We start from the raw sequence: 15,399 nt of genomic DNA, 5'->3' as shown, positions 1-15,399 counted from the left end.
AGGTATCAAGGAAGACACAGAGACCAAAGGAAATTCAAAGAAACAGAGAGAAGGAGAGACAATCAGAAAAAAAAAAAAAAAAAAACCAACGAAGTTTCAGGAGACAGACCTAGAGACTGAGAAAGAGAAACATGGCCAAGAAAGAAGAAACAAGAGGAACCTAGAGAGCTAGTGCCCCCTCCCTCTCTCTCCTCCTCCCTCAATCATTATCAAAAAACCATTGACTCGGAGGCGGAGATGGTCAGGGAGACAAGTCAGAGAAACAAAGAGATACGGAGACAGAGAAACACCCAGAGCAAAGTGAAATGGAGAAACAATGATTTGAGCTTCACAGGGTGTGTGTATGAAATGGAGCTGGGATCCTTTTATGCCTAGCCATCTGCCTCTCCTTCTGGGACCAAGACATGCTATGATGCTACCAGGGATGTCATTATTTATTGTCATCTTTGTGCCAGGCACTGAGTTGTGTGCCTAACAAGCAGGATACCTTCTAACCCAAATGAGCAGCTTACAAGGCAGGGCACGTGGATAATGGCATACGGGAGGCAACACTCTAGGAGTCTGGAGACTGACATGAAACCCTTAGGAAAGTGAGCCTCTCCCTCCTGGAGCCTTCCTCCTCTGTATTTGGGATATGATAACATGAGTACCTCCTTCATAGGATTTTTGAAGCTTGCCACAGAATAAAGAGCTCAACCGATGTGAGGTTTTTAGCATCATTAGATGGTTGTAAAATAGCATGATCCTAAGATTGTCTGAATACACCTTGGACAGTATCTGTGCCTCAGTTTTCTCATCTGGAAAATGGTACAAATGATTGTATTGATCTTTTGGGGTTTGGGACTATTCAGTGAGTTATGGCACACAGCAAGCACTTAACAAATTAGTTAAAATGAAAATTACAGCACCACTGGTCAAGGAGCCAGGACCAGGAAAAGCTGAGTGGAGAAAGGACATGGAAATCTGGAGAAATCGCTTTTGGCTGTGGTAGAAGGGAGAATGCCTAGAACTGATTTTTTTTTTTTTAAGGAGGCAAGATAAGTGTCTGGGAGATCATCATGCATCATCTAAGAAGACCCATTATGGGAGGTGTTTTATGGAATGGTTCCAAGACTGAGATAAACAACTTCTCCAAGTTGGCATTTTTAAAAATTTTTTATTTTTTAATGTTTATGTATTTTTGAGAGAGAGAGAGAGAGAGAGAGAGAGAGAGAGAGAGAGAGAGAGAGAATGAGCAGGAGAGCAGCAGAGAAAGAGGGAGACACAGAATTGGAAACAGGCTCCAGGCTCTGAGCTGTCAGCACAGAACCCGACGCGGGCTCAAAGCCATGAACCTGACGCGGGGCTCAAAGCCATGAACCACGAGATCATGACCTGAGCTGAAGTCAGATGCTTAACCAACCGAGCCACCCAGGCGCCCCAAGCTGGCAATTTTCTAAGATTCCATGGTTCTCAGAATCTGTTCTAATTTTTGAGATTCTGGAATTCTATGATTTTCAGCTTTCGGTGATCTGTGGGTTCTTCCAGTTGGAAGTGGAGATGAGCTTTAGAGAAGGGAGGAACTGTGGGGAGAGGGGCAGAATGACTTCTCACCTCCTCCTGGATGTTTTCAGCAGCAGCAGGAAGGTACAGCTGGTGCATACCTGTTGCTCTCCTTCACAACCAAAATAAACTCGTAAAGTCTTAGGAACCACATTCTAGATGGTGACTGTGGTGTAGGGATCATTTTTCTGTTGGAGAATGGGAAGGATAGTAAATGGGGCTTCTGAATTTCTTTTCTTCTGCCAAGAAAAATTATTCAGAAATTATTCAAAAACAATCTAATAAAGAAAAAAGTGATTATAGGACTTTTTCATGTCAAGCTAGGCATACTTTCTAACAGGTCCATTTAAAGATAATCTCATTCCGGGGCATCTGGGTGGCTCAGTGGGTTAGACGTCCGACTTCGGCCCAGGTCACGATCTCACGGTCCGTGAGTTCGAGCCCCACGTCGGGCTCTGGGCTGATGGCTCAGAGCCTGGAGCCTGCTTCTGATTCTGTGTCTCCCTCTGTCTCTGCCCCTCCCCCGTTCATGCTCTGTCTCTCTCTGTCTCAAAAATAAATAAACGTTAAAAAAAATTTAAAAAAAAAAGATAATCTCATTCCAAAATTGGAATGTTACTTTGTTTACACAATTAACCAGGGTCCAAGGTTTTTACAATTCTGCCAAACAGCTAAGTCATGATGACTATCTTTTCTGTTTGGTAGAGATGGTGACCCTCCACCAAAATTTAAAAAAATAATAATGCCATAAAATCAGACAGTAGTAATTTTGTGTTTAACTCAGAGCTTCTTTTTTTTTCTTATAAAAAATCCTAGTGTTGCATTTGTCTTTTGAACCAGCTTTGTTTATATCTGGTTCCCTCATTAATGGATTAAATAATCTTTGTCACATGTACATCTACTTTGAGAATTATGTTCTTATCATTTTGAGAATTATCCTTCCTTACTGGAGAGTGTGATGCTAAGTGAAATAAGCCATACAGAGAAAGACAGATACCATATGGTTTCACTCTTATGTGGATCCTGAGAAACGTAACAGAAACCCATGGGGGAGGGGAAGGAAAAAAAAAAAAAAAAAAGAGGTTAGAGTGGGAGAGAGCCAAAGCATAAGAGACTGTTAAAAACTGAGAACAAACTGAGGGTTGATGGGGGGTGGGAGGGAGAGCAGGGTGGGTGATGGGTATTGAGGAGGGCACCTTTTGGGATGAGCACTGGGTGTTGTATGGAAACCAATTTGACAGTAAATTTCATATATTAAAAAATTAAAAAAATAAAAAAAATAAATAAAATTAAAAAAAAAAAAAAAAAGAATTATCCTTCCTTTATTTTCCTCATTTTCTTCTTCTCTTCCTTCCTGTCTCCCTTCACTTTTCCCCTCCTTCCATTCCCCCCCTTCTTCTCATCTCTTTCTCTCTCTATCCTCCTTCTCCCCTCTCTTCCCTCTTTTGAAGACTCTCCTCCCTATCTTCCTTCTTTCTTCCTTGATTCTCTCTCATCTTGCTGCTTCCCTCATTTTGTCTTTCCTCTCTTCTTTCTTTCTTCCCCCATCTTCCAACCCTTCCTCGACCAAATGGTGTAACATGTGCATATCTGTAATGCCAGAAGAAGATGAAGAAGAGAGATATAACGGGACAGTGAAAATATTACAGAAAAGAATGGCCAAGTTTTTTTTTCCCCAAAAGTAGTGACAGACACCAAACCACAGATTCAAGAAGTTCAAAGAACACCAACTGAGTAAATACCAAAAAGCCCACATGTAAGTGTATTATATTCAAACTTCAGGAAACCAAAGACAAAGAAAAAACTTTGCAGGAAGCCAGAGGAAAAAATACACCTTACCTATGAGGAACAAGGATAAGTACAACAAACTTTTCTCAGAAATCATGCAAGCAAGAGGGGTGCCTGGGTGGCTCAGTCAGTTAAGCGTCTGACTCTAGGTTTTGGCTCAGGTCATGATCTCATGGTTCATGAATTTGAGTCCCACATTGGGCTCCTCACTGACAGTGTAGACTCTGCTTGGTATTTTCTTTCTCCCTCTGCCTCTGCCCCTCCTGTCTCTCTCTCAAAATAAATACATAAACTTAAAAAAAAAAAAAAAGAAATCATGTGAGCAAGAAAAAAATGGAGTGACATCTTTTAAGTGTTGACAGAAAAAACTGTCAATCAAGAATTCTATATACAGTATTCTGTATACTTTTGAGTGAAAACATCATTCAAAAGTAAAGGAGAAATTGTAATAGTGATGTATGTGTGGCAGATGGTAGCTATATGTGTGGTGAGCATAGCATAATATATAAACATATTGAGTCACTATATTGTACACCTGAAACTAACGTCATGTTGTGTGTCGACTAAACTCACATTAAAATCATTTTTTAAGTAAAGGATAAATGAGCACGGTTTCAGTTTGGGATGATGAAAAAACTGGAAATGGATAGTGGTGATGGTTGCACAACATTGTGACTGTACTTAATGTCATTATACTGTACACTTAAAAGTCATGAAAATGGTTTATTTAATGTTACATATATTTTACCAAAATGTTAAAATGAAGGGCAAATAAAGACTCTCATAGCCAAAAAAAAAAAAAAACAAAAAAAAACACAAAAAAACGAAACAAACTAGGGCTGGGGGAAAGGAGTTATATTGTCCCCATACTTATCCTTATAAGAAATATTAAAGGAAGGGGCTCCTGGGTGGCTTAGTCAGTTAAGCGTCGGACTTCGGCTCAGGTCATGATCTCACGGTTTGTGAGTTTGAGCCCCATGACGGGCTCTGGGCTGACAGTTCAGACCCTGGAGCCTGCTTCAGATTCTGTGTCCCCTTCTCTCTCTGCCCCTCCTCTGCTCATGCTCTGTCTCTCTCTCAAAAATAAATAAACATTTAAAAAAATTTTTAAAAAGGAATAATAAAGGAGGGGCATCTGGGTGGCTCAGTGGTTGAGTGTCCTTCACCTTGGGTCATGATCTCTTGGTTCATGAGTTTGAGCCCATATCAGGCTCACTGCTGTCAGCCTGTCAGTGCAGAGCCTGCTTTGAATCTTCTGTCCCCCTCTCTCTGACTCTCCCTGACTTGTGTTTTCCCAAAAATAAATAAATATTAAAAAAAAAGAAATGTTAGAGGAATTTCTTCTGTCAGAAAAACATGATTAAGGTCGAACTCGTATCTACAAAATACATGAAGAGAGTTAGAAATTTAATAAATAAAGTTTCAATATATAGTATTTTTTATTTTTGCTTTTTGCTTTTAATTGCCACCCAAATAACTATTTAAAACAAAAGCAGTAATAATGTATTGGGTCCTTATAGCATATGTGGAAGTGAAATATATGACAATGATGGCATAAGAGATAGGAAGGAGGAATTAGTAATATACCATCTAAGGTCCTTTCACTGCACACAAGATGGTATAGTTTTATTTGAAAATAAAGACCTACAATTTAACATTGTATATTGTCTGGAGCAACCACTAAACTTTTTTTTTTTTTTTAAAGGTATAAATAATATGTCACAAGCATAAAGAAAGTGGTATCATAAAATATACTCAGTTAAAATCAGAGCAGAAAGAAAAAACAATATAACCAATATAAAACACCTAGCAGATGGTAAATTTTAATCCAAATACATCAATAACCAGCTTAAATGTCAATGGTCTAAATATACTAATGAAAGAGGCACCTGAGTGGTTCAGTTGGTTAAGCATCTGACTCTTGATTTCAGCTAAGGTCATGATCTCACAGTTGTGGAATCAAGCCCTGTGTTGGGCTCCGCACTAAGTGTGTAGCCTGCTTAAGATTCTCTCGCCTTCTCTCCCTCTACCCCTCCCCACTTGTGTGTGTGTGTGTGTGTGTGTGTGTGTGTATGCACATGAGTGCTCTCTCTCAAAAATAATAAAATAAAATAAAATAAAATAAAATAAAATAAAATAAAATAAAATTTAAATATACTAATGAAAAAACACAGATTGCCTGATTGGGTAAAAAAGCAAGACTCAACTATATGTTGTCTTTAAGAAATCTGTATCCAACATAAAGACCTAGATTAAAAAATCAAAATAATGAAGAAAGATATATTATGAAAGCCTAATTCAAAGAAAGCTATAATAGCTATATTAATTTTGATTTAAACTGTAGATTTCATAACAAAAAAAATTATCAGAAAGAAGGATGTTACATAATAAAAAAGAAGTCAATTCTTCATGAAGACAAAACAATCCTAATTAATATAATAACATATTATATAATAACAGAGCTTCAAAATATACAAGACAAAAACTGATCTGAAAGGAGAAAGAGAAAAATCCCCAAATATAGTTGGCGACATCAACATTCCTCTCCCAATAATTGATAGAACAAGAAGGCAGAAAATAAGTAAGGTTATAGATGACCTAAATGGCACCATGAACCAATTTGACCTACTTGGCACCCATAAGACTCCATCCAACAATAGCAGAACACACTTTCTTCTCAAATAAACATGAAACACTCACTAAGATAGGCTATATTCTTGGCTATAAAGCAAGTCTTAACAGATTAAAAAGAATAGAAATAATATATTGCGCATTCTTGGACCATAAAGGAATTAAACTAGAAATTAATAAGAGGAAATATGTTTTTTTAAATGGAGATTAGGGGCACCTGGGTGGCTTAGTCGGTTAAGTGTCCAACTTTGGCTCAGGTCATGATCTCGAGGTTCTTGAGTTTGGGCCCTGCTTCGGGCTCTGTGCTGACAGCTTAGAGCCTGAAGCCTGCTTCAGATTCTGTGTCTCTCTCTCTCTCTGCCCTTCCCCTGCTCGCACTCTGTCTCTCTCTCTCTCTCAAAAGTAAAGATTTTTAAAAAATTAATGGAAATTAACACTCTTCCAAATAATCCATCTGTCAAGCAGACAGTCGCAAATGTAACTTACAAATATTTGAACTAAATGAAAGTCAACATTTGTGGGATATAGTTGAAATAATGCTTACAGGGACTCTGTAACACTGAAAGCATATATCAGAAAAGAAGAAAGATCTAATATCGATAACCTAAGTTTTCATCTTAGGAAACTAGAGAAAGAAAAAATTAAATCTAAAGTAAGGAGAAGGAAGGAAGTAATAAAAATTAGAGCAGGAACCAATGAAATTGACAGTAGGAAAAAAATGGGATCAATAAAGTCAAAAGCTGATTCTTTAGAAAAGACCAATAAAATTGATATAGCCAGTTTAATGGAGATAAAAAGGAAAAAGACACAAATTACCAATATCAGGAATGAAAGAGGAACATCAGTACTGATCCACAGACATAAAAAAGATAGTAGGGGGTGCATCTGGGAGGCTCAGTCAGCTGAGTGTTCCACTCCTGATTTCAGCTCAGGTCATGATCTGTGGGATCTCAGTGGGAGCTGTCAGTGCAAATCTTGCTTGGGATTTTCCCTCTCCTCTCTCTTTGCCCCTCCTCTCTCCCTCCCTCTCTAAATAAATAACTAAATAAATAAACAGACTTTTTTTTAAAGATTGTAGAGGACTTTTGCAACAACTCTATGTCTATAAATTTGAAAGTTTAGGTGAAACATACCAATCGTTCGAAAGATGTAAACTACCAAAACTCACAAAAGAAGAAACAGGTAACCTGAATGACCCTATGCCGATTAAAGAAATTGAAGTTGTAGTTGAAAACCTGAAGAAGAGGGAGGAAGAGGAGGAGGAAGAGGAGGAGGAGGAGGAGGAGGAGGAGGAGGAAGAGGAGGAGGAGAAGGAGAAACAGTAGTAGTAGTATGTGGTACTGTATAATATGTATAATGAATTTGGTAGCATTTTTTCCTTACTTAATAATATGGTTACTACATTGACTTTTTGTGGTGTTGATCTAAAGAAAGGGAGAAAGTTACCATGTCCATGGATTAAAGACTTGATATTGTTAATTGTTTTTAATGTTTATTTGTTTTTGAGCGAGAGAGACAGAGCACGAGCAGGGGAGGAGCAGAGAGAGAGGGAGACACAGAATATAAAACAGGCTCCAGGCTGTGAGCTGTCAGCACAGAGCATAACGTGGGGTTCAAAAGGCAGGATCATGACCTGAGCCAAAGTCAGATGCTTAACCGACTGAGCCACCCAGGCATCCCTGGTTTGGTTTTGTTTTTTAATTCTTTTGTGAGAGAGAGAGTGTGAGTAGGTGAGTAGGGGAGTGGCAGAGAGAGAGGGAGACAGAGGATCTGAAGTAGTCTCAGCACTGTCAGCACAGAGTCGCTTGCAGAGCTGAAATCAAGAGTTGGCTCAACCCACTGAGCCACCCAAGCGCCCCTAATATTAGATTCTTAAAACATTTCTGAGTTTCTGTAAGAATAATATATTTTTATTAGTAGTATTTAACTGTTAGAATTTCTGTCCCTTTCTGATAGCTGGGATGTGGAATTGATGGCTGGAGCTCTAGCAGTCATTTGCATCATGGCATGATCTTGGGAATGGAAAACACACATCATAGAACAAGAGAGAAGAGCCAGACCCTGTGGAGCACCCTACACTGACAACCTCTGAAAGTGTCCAACATGTAAGAGAATTACATTATCTTACTTAAGCCCCTGTAATTTTTTTCTTTTCTGGTTATTTTCAGGTGAACCCACCCTCCACCACACTCAAATGTGCATAGGTAATGAAAACAAAAGAAATGGTTGACCACAGCCAATTCCACTTAAAAAACTGAGGAAAGAGGTAGACTGTAAGAGACAATGGTAATAGGGGTGGATTTGTGAATGCTTCAATCAGAAAAACAGTGAGACCATAAGATAATTTATAATTCTGAAGGGGCTACTCTGGTGGAAACACCAGTCCCAGGGGAACGTATAAGGTATGCATGAAGGCCAAATGAGGGGAGTGGCCGATGAAGGACAGAGTGATGAGGGAAGAGATGGTGGTGAGGGAATGGCATGAGATGAGGCAGTGTCTTCAGAGAATTGCAAAGAGCTGATCAATTGAGGAAGACAAGAAAGGAGATTTAAAAAATATATTTATTTACTTTTGGGCGAGTGCAAGCGGGGGAAAGGCAGAGCGAGGGAGACAGAGGATCCCAAAGTGGACTCCGTGCTGACAGGATGACAGTGCAGAGTCCCACTCGGGGCTCGAAACCACAAACTATGAGATCATGACCTGAGCGGAAGTCGGACACTCAACCGACCTAGCCACCCAGGTGCCTCAGAAAGGAGATTTTAATAAGATCCCAAGGGCTACGTGCTTGATTCCACAAGTTATTCAGCTAGTTGCTCTAACAAGCCCCAAATCTCATTATCTTAACACAAAAAGGTTTATTTCTCACTTATACAAGGCTCATGCTGATGTTCCTGCTCCTAACCTAGCTGCAAGGGATACTGGGAAATGTAATCTTGTGTGCCCAGGGGAAAGAAACAGCGTTGGCGAACGCTTAACCAGTCTCTGCCACGATGACATTTGTCATTTCCATTCCATCATGAGCTCTTCTTACTGCCCTGATAGAAAGACAAATACACGTTTTAACAGACTTTGAATTAATTTTGAAGCAGGACCATGTTTTACTGAATATGACCCTATATCCAAACTGGATTGCAGGGATATTTCTGCTAAGGGGGTCTTGCACATTATTTTAAGGATTTCACAGAAACTCTCTACTCCTAGTTATGGACCCTGGATTAAGATTTCCCTGGCAAGAGGAACTTTAATGACCTTTCCTATAAAGAGTCAGCCAGGGGCCCCAGCTTGTATCCAGGAACACCAAGCCCAGACCTTCCCAAGGAGACCAATTCACTCCAGACTTGATAAGACCCTGACCACGTGATTTAAGCTTCTCAGGCCTGACCCCATAATTTCCATATTAGTTTCTTAGGGTTGCTGTAACCAAGCACTACAAACTAGGTGGCTTAAACAACAGAAATGTATTCTCTCACAGTTCTGGAGGCTAGAAATCCAAAATTGAGGTGTCAGCCATGCTCTCTCTGAAGCCTTTAGGGGATGATTATTCCTTAAGTCTGCCTGGCTTCTGGTGATTGCTGGCAATCCTTGGTGTTCCTTGGCTTCTAGATGCATTCTTCCAATCTCCACCTCCATCATCACATGGCATTCTCCTTGTGTGTCTATGCGTGACTTCACATTGTGTTCTCTCCGTGTCTGTGTCTCTATTTTCTCTTCTTATGACATTAGCCATTGGATTAGGGCCCACCCTGGTCTAGTATACCTCATTTTAAGTAATTATACCTGCAAAGACCCTGTTTCCAAATAATGTTCCATTTTGAGGTTCTGGTTGGACATGAATGGGGGCGTTACATACTATTCAACCCAGTACAATACCATATCCCTTTCCTCATCTTTTCTGCACCCCATACACATAGTCTCTCCTAGGACACCTCTAACAGAAGGCCAGCCTCCTTTTGGATCTGCTCTTTTTCCCCAACCTCAAATCCTGCAGAAAACTCAAGAGGTAGCAAAAGATCTTCCCATGTTCCCTGTTGACCAGTCGCACCTGCTAGCACCTTAATGTCTGTTTTTGCTTCCTCCTACTCATAGACCAGGGCTGGAGACATGCTAGGATCTGTCTGGGTCCTTCTTTTAAGGATCTCCCTCCTTCCTTAATGTGCCCAGATTCATGGCAAGCCATGCTGTAGGGAGAGTGGGGTGGGGACAACACCAGTCCCTGTGTCACATCCTTGTGAGGCCCCTTCTTCTTCATCCCTCCTTCTGTCTCTCACAGTCTGGGAGGCTGAAACCCAGGATAAGAGGACTTTGAGTAGAGAACATAGGGTGGTGGTTCAGGCGGTGATGGGGAGTGAGCTTATGTGGTGGGATGAGACTGGTGTATAATTGATGATGAGGAGCACAGCCTGGATCATCTGGAACCTCCTGGAAGCCCATTTCTGATTCTTCCTGCTGTGCTTTCTCCCCAGAAGGGCCCATCTCATTGTTCCTTCCAATACCTTCCTCTTTTCTTCTAAAATTGGACAAGAAGATCAGACTCCAACTTTTTCACTCCTAAAAAAAAGTCAAAAGAGAGCTCAGGACTCAAGGAGAGGGTCACACTGGAAAAGAGGGAAAGCGAATCAGTCAGTGTGGAATTTCCTGATGAGGGCGACATGGAGAGGGGGAAGGATCAAAGCTGGTAGAAATGGATACAAGCAAGGACTGGGTGGAAGCATGTATGACTGAATGAGGGAAAGGAGGATGAATGGTTGGGAGGATGGACAACAGCATGGGTGGACAAATGGAGGAGAATCACTGGATGTGGGTGGATTGATGGATTAGCGAGTAGGAGGGTGGCAAATGTGCGGAAGGTTGTGTGGACTGGTGAAGGGGAGGATGAACAAATAAATGCACTGATAGATGGATAAGAGGACATAATGACAAAAGAGTGGATAGATGGCTAAATGGATGCCCAGTAGGAGAGAAGAATGGATGATACTAGAAAGGTTTGCCTGGTTGGATGTGAATGGAGGGAAGAATGCCTATTGATGGGCAGAATGAAGGGAAGGTTGAATGAACCACTGTGGGGGGGGGGGGTAAATTCTTTTTGAAAATGGTGCGGGATAGTTAGGGATCTCTCTGAGGCTGGAGGTGTATGGTTCCTACAGATTTGGGGCCGAGGGGTGTGTGTTCAGTTGTAGACATAAGCGGAATAAATGTTGTATCTGTTAGTATCAGAGACCCAAACATAACAGTGGCTTATGCAAGATAACATATCTCTGACACGCCCGTTTGAGTGTCAGCAGTCAGAGGCTGATATGGGAGCTCTAGTGCTAAGAACCCAGATTTCATCCGTCTTTCACTCCACAATTTCCCAAGGCATTGCCTTGATTTTCCCAGCTCACCATCTCATGCGCTGGGACTGCATTCCAACCAGCAGGGCAATGGAGCACGGGAGTGGAGGTTGTCACACATCACCCCTTCAACCCCAAATCTCATTTGGGCACAGTCTCAATGTCATGCCTAGTGCAAGAGAGGCTGGGGAATGCAGTCTTACTTTGGATGGTCTTGGGCTAGAAGGAGTAAATGGACATAGAGGAACAATGAACAGTGTCTGCCTTGGGGATCAACTCGGAGCTGATAGGGAAACAAAAGAAAAACAATCTGCAAACAACACCGTTGATATTCAGCTGATGCACTCATTATTATGAAGTTCTGGAATAGTGAGTGGGGTCCCAGACAGGTTCCTGGACGTGGCAGAGATGAATACTTTGGGCAGCTTGCTGTTTTTATTCACATACTTTCAGATGGCAAAGATCACCAGGACAGACATGTGGCAGACAGGAAGAGGTAAAGACCTCTCAGATGTCCATGTTACCAGGAAGAAGGAACCGTCCTTGGCCATGGGCCCTGGAATCAGAGATCCTGGGATTCAGCCTCTTCAGTAACCTGAATACCTTTGGATTAAAATCCTGGGGGTTGGATCCCACGTGGGAGTTGCCACAGGTGTGGAGTTTATGTAACTTCTAGTCTCCTCTGAGCTCACTGTTGAGTGCTGTGTCTTCATCCCCCCGCCCCAGCCCCTCCTCACTCATGTCTGCACCCTCCAATTTTGAGAACAGGTCCAAGGTCACGGAATATTCTAGGGTCAGGGAGAACCAGGTTTGAGCTCTGCCTCTGCTTCTTTATTGGTGAGTGTGACTGAACAAGACACCTAATTTCTTTGAGCCTCAGTTTCCATTCCCATAAAATGAGATACCCATAACAGTACCTTCCTTGCCAAACCTGGATGTTTGTGCAGATTGGATGTATTTAAAGCTGTCAGCACTGTGGCATTACTATCACTCAACAACCAATTCTCTCTAATCCGGGGTCCTCAGCCCTTTGAAATCTGTTCTCAGGGAGGAATTTACTGTAACTGGGGACACTGGAGAGGGCAGAGAGACTGAGCAGGGCTGAGTACAGATTATAGTCAGTGGCAGGTCATAGACAGACCACAGCACAGACCGCCAGTGGGTACTAGACCAGCAGGGAGAAGAGGTGGGGGCTGCCCATTCCTGAGCATCTTCTATGCGCCAGCTCTGTGCTAGATTCCTAACTGTCACACTTATATGGATCTTCACGTCTTTGTGCATCATTTCCATTTTACACATGGACAGACTGAGGCTTGCCCAGGTTACAGGGCTCTCAGGGGCAGAGTTAGGATTATTAGCACCTCAGTTTGCCCCTCCAGGAACTATCTCCCGCCAGTGACTGGCTTGGGGCTCCTGGGAAGATTTGGGGTGGGACCAGCTGGTATGTATCAGAGAGGGGGTAAGACCTAGGGAGACTATGAGTGGAGTGTGGAGGTCCCTGGTGCTGAAATGGGGGTGTTGGGAGGGTAGCTGCTTACTATTTTTCTCTGGTGGGTGGGAAAGTGACCTATAGAATTTTCAGGAGCACCATGGTGACCAAGAGTCCCCAGAAAGAAGGGAGAAAATAAAGCATTGTCTCCTTTGCTGAAGCTCAAAGTCAGTGGGCTGGGCTGGAAGCCAGGCGTCCTTCCTTCTGTCCTCAGAGACCCAAGCTCAGCTGAATTGGATGATTCTCCAGTTTCCATTGACACTTCATTTGCATTGTTTTGCAATTTTTCTAGGGGCTGAGGGACAGCCCAAGTGCTTGTCTATCTCCTCCTGGAAGCTCCCCATGACTGCAGGCTTTTGTCCTTCAAAAGCTTTGTCCTCAGCCCTCTGGTCTGAACTGTTTTATTCTGTCTACAGATGAGGGGGGCATTTACCCCATCTCTGCAGGAAGAATGAGTTGGGAGAGCATCTATGAGGCCAGGTTGGTGGACCGAAAAAAAAAAAAAAAAGAGAGAGCTAAGAAGGGCGAGAAGAAAGAAAATTGTTCCTTCCTGGTCTCCTCCTCATCCCCCACTGCCTGTATGCATAACAAACAATTACATAATCAGCCCAGTCTTACTTGGCAGGAGTCAGAAGGGGAGGGATCTGGGCAAAGAACATATGTAAGTAAGAAGAGAGCAAAGAAAGCAAGCTCAGGGTTACAGAAAGCAAGAGAAAGAGTGGCAGGGGACAGAGAGAGAGTGTCAGAGAGAGATGAGGAGAGAGAGAGGTGGAGAGGACAGGAGGGAGGGGTCAACTGGGACCCAGAGTGGCAAGGAGAAGGAATCAGAGGAAGGCACAAGACAGACAGAGCCCAGGAGGGAAAGACACAGACAGAGGAGGGAAGAGGTAGAGTTAGGGGACACTCACTCAGAGATAACGCAGACAAAGAGAGAGACCTGGGTACATGGAGAGATCTACAGAAGCAAGAAATAGAGCCTGAGATAGAAGGTGAGGGAGAGGGACACAGAGACACAAAGAAGAGCCACAAGAGTCCAGGGAAGGAGACAGAGACCTGCCTGAGGCAGAAACAGAGTGACAGTGGGGACCAGACAGATGATCTCCTCAGAGGGCTGGCGACCTGGCCCAGCCTTGCGAACAGCCAGCAGACATTATATTTTTCTAGCACGTTTTATGTGTCGGGCCCTGACAGACCTGATCCCTTGTAATCCCAACTACCTGCTTCAGTGACAAGGACAACAGGTAACACTGACAGAGCCCTGACTATGTCTGGGAATGGTCTGAGCACTCTGCACACACCCAGCTGGTCCCACAGCAACCCCACACAGTAAGGGCAACTGTGACCTCCATTTCACAGAGGGGGAGACTGAGGCATGCAGAAGGTTAAGTCAAGGTCACTAGCGAGGAGGCAACACCCAGGCTGTCTGGCTTCAATCTGCCATTTTAAGTCCTCCACTCCCAAGAGAGAGAGAGCACTGGGGACCCTAAAATTGTGCCCCCTAAATTTGCAGAAGTGAGAGTTCTTAATCCAGAGTCCAAAAATTGTTGGAAGGAGCCTCTGAATGCCCTCAAAATGATTGTGAATCATGGGGTTCCATAATGCCTACCTGGAGAAACTGAGCTCAAGTATTCTGGATCCCTGGAAGGTACAGCTCGAATTTGTTCCACACACGGTTATTATTTTTTTTTTATTTTTTATTGTTCTTTTTTTTTTCAATATATGAAATTTATTGCCAAATTGGTTTCCATACAACACCCAGTGCTCATCCCAACAGGTGCCCTCCTCAATACCCATCACCCACCCTCCCCTCCCTCCCACCCCCCCATCAACCCTCAGTTTGTTCTCAGTTTTTAACAGTCTCTTATGCTTTGGCTCTCTCCCACTCTAGCCTCTCTTTTTGTTTATTCTTCCTTCCCCTCCCCCATGGGTTCCTGTTAAGTTTCTCAGGATCCACATAAGAGTGAAAACATATGGTATCTGTCTTTCTCTGTATGGCTTATTTCACTTAGCATCACACTCTCCAGTTTCATCCACGTTGCTACAAAGGGCCATATTTCGTTCTTTCTCATTGCCATGTAGTACTCCACCCACACATGGTTATTATTAACCTTACTACATGTTGGGTGCTGTTCTGAAGGATGGAGGTCCACAGGGACCAAAGCAAACAGTTGCAACAACAATAAATAAATCAATGAGAATCCCTGTCCTCATAGCTGTCATTTGGACAGGAAGAGTCATTGATGGCTCCCAAAGTTCTTCAGGCTGGCACTTGCCTCAAGGCTTTTGCCCTCACCAAGGCATTTCCTCTGCCAGGAATGCTTCTCCCCACAGCTTCCCATGGCTGAGTCTCAGAAATCACCTCCTGAAAGAAGCCCTTCCTGACCACCCAATCTCCAGCAGCCCCCATCATTCAGTATCTTTTACGTTTCCTTGCTTAATTTTCTTCATGGTGTTTATCACTGGCTGAAGTCATTGTATTTATTTGGTGTGCTGCTTGCTTTTAGTTGGCTGCACCTGCTAGAATTTACAGCCTTCATGAGGGGAGGGACTTTGATTTTCATGTTCTTTGCTATACAGCCCCTGTGCCTACATTAGCATGTAGTACGTGCTCACTAAAA

The 15,399-nt window shown here is 42.7% G+C and overlaps 1 long non-coding RNA gene across 3 annotated transcripts in view; it reads left to right on the top strand.

Annotated features, from left to right (window-relative positions):
- LOC144614546 (uncharacterized) overlaps nt 1–15,399 on the top strand; it is a 45,397-nt gene that overhangs the window by 21,762 nt on the left and 8,236 nt on the right. For 2 of the 3 annotated variants that reach the window (XR_013552349.2, XR_013552348.2), the window contains one exon: nt 7,918–8,066. This is a non-coding gene — a long non-coding RNA (uncharacterized LOC144614546). Of the gene's footprint in view, nt 1–7,917; nt 8,067–11,745; nt 11,967–15,399 lie in introns of those variants that run through there. The other variant, XR_013552350.2, reaches the window with a different exon arrangement.

Source organism: Panthera onca, chromosome E2 (genome assembly GCF_046562875.1).
Source record: "Panthera onca isolate mPanOnc1 chromosome E2, mPanOnc1 haplotype 2, whole genome shotgun sequence".
Classification (NCBI taxonomy): Eukaryota; Metazoa; Chordata; class Mammalia; order Carnivora; family Felidae; genus Panthera; species Panthera onca.
This window is presented reverse-complemented; position numbering and strand designations above follow the sequence as displayed.